The 1944-nt window shown below is 47.2% G+C and overlaps 1 non-coding gene across 1 annotated transcript; it reads left to right on the forward strand.

The window, feature by feature from the left end:
• The first annotated feature begins 527 nt into the window (after window positions 1-527).
• On the forward strand, window positions 528-602 carry Trnat-ugu (transfer RNA threonine (anticodon UGU)). The gene has a single exon. It is a non-coding gene; the product is annotated as a tRNA-Thr (tRNA).
• Window positions 603-1944: the final 1342 nt, after the last annotated feature.

Genomic DNA, 1944 nt, shown 5'->3' on the forward strand with positions numbered 1-1944 from the left:
AGACCATCTGCAGCCAGTCACGGATTTCACGTTCCCAAACGCCGATGGAATTTTTATGAATGACTATGCGCCATATCACCGGGCCACAGTTGCTCACGATTGGCTTGAAGAACTTTATGAACAGTTCGAGCGAATGATTTGGTCACCCATCGAATATTTATGGAACGTTATCGGGAGGTCAGTTTGTGCACAAAATCCTGCACCGGCAACACTTTCATAGGGCAGTATGGCTCAGTATTTCTTGTGCCCGTAAGAGTTCGGGCACCGTTTGTGCATTCGCAAAGAAGATCGTCAAGTAGCCGGTGAGCCTTAACTATATATATACTAAGATGGTATCTGTTCTTTCGGACATGTCTGTGCGAATGCACAAACAGTGCCCAAAATCTTACGGGAATCGGCAACGCGCCGCTAGTACTGAGTATAATGGGCTGGGGCACTACGAATGTAGTGCGGGACCATATGTTGAGAATGTGGGTTTTGTGGGAGGCGTGCCAGAGATAAATCCCTGCAGTCGCGCTATCCTCTGTGTGCTCGGTGGCTCAGATGGATAGAGCGTCTGCCATGTAAGCAGGAGATCCCGGGTTCGAGTCCCGGTCGGGGCACACATTTTCATCTGTCCCCGTTGACGTATGTCAACCCCTGTAAGCAGCTAAGGGTGTTCATTTCCATTGTAATTTCATTCTAACGAGCTGCATGGTCACCGATGGTATCTGTTTTTTCGGACATCTTTCGGACATGTCCGAAAGAACAGATACCAACTTAGTATATATATTAAACTGATTGTCAGTTATTAAGACCGCTCTGAAGGAATGTTTTAAAACATTACTTGTGAACACTTATTACAAGAGAACTCACTCGGCGGAACCACAAGATCCAGCTAAAATACACCAATAATGACTCGGTCTTTTAAACACAGAAACGAACAGCTTAGTACAACTGGTTGTTCAAATTATAACTAATGACTGATAAAAGCAATTAAACCGGTTAACAGCTAAATCTTACCCGAAGTCCCTCTTTTGCCTAACGGCAACCTGTGCGTTAGTGAAATTGTTCCGGCTGTATTTACGACCAAGAGCTGATTAATTAGAACATTAATGATCGGGTTTCGGAGTGCACTCAGCCTAGTGATGACAATTGAGGAGCTACTCGACCGATTAGTAGCGGCTCCGGTCAAAGAAAACCATCGTAACGACCGGGAGAGCGGTGTGATGGCCACATCCTCAGCTCAGAATGACACGGCGGTCGGATGGTTCCAATGGGCCAATTGTGGCCTGAAGACGGAGTGATTATGATTGGGTACAAACCAGAAAGAAAAGGCAACATAATAGCGGGACAAATTTTCAAGCTACAACTAGTGTCATAGTACAATACTACTGCCTATATTTACGACCAAAGAGCCGAATGAGTAAAACTCTGAGGGTTGCGCACAAACCAGAAAATAACAAGGAGGGCAGGTAGACAATGAAAAACAATCACCACGAGAATGACACAATATTACTCCTCTTTATAAGTAAGCAGTTCCATGGATCCACGGTGCGTCGCAGCGGTTGCTGAGTGGTGCTGATGAAAGCCAGGTAGAAGAGGGCAGCCAGGCCACGAGTGTTGCCAACCAACCGACGAGATGTGGGCTTGCTGCTTGTAGTCGACGCTGACCCTGCTGAAGTACTCCGTTATCTGCGCTCTGCGCAGGCCCTCCTTACGCAGCTCGTGGCTCTGGCCGCTCGGACCCCGTGACCACCTATTCTCGCGACGCTACCGCCAATCCCGAAACTTCGTCCCTCTCGCATATATATTGACAAGCAAAGACCTTCTAAGGACAGATCAAACAGATACCAACTCTTCCTTGTAGATATTGGCAATGGGGCCGCAAGAAGATAGTCGATTCTACACCTGAGCCAGTGGCTCCAGACAGAACCGTCTACGAATTTAATAGCGCAACTGCTC

The sequence above is a fragment of the Schistocerca cancellata genome, chromosome 5, assembly GCF_023864275.1.
Source record: "Schistocerca cancellata isolate TAMUIC-IGC-003103 chromosome 5, iqSchCanc2.1, whole genome shotgun sequence".
Taxonomy (NCBI): Eukaryota; Metazoa; Arthropoda; class Insecta; order Orthoptera; family Acrididae; genus Schistocerca; species Schistocerca cancellata.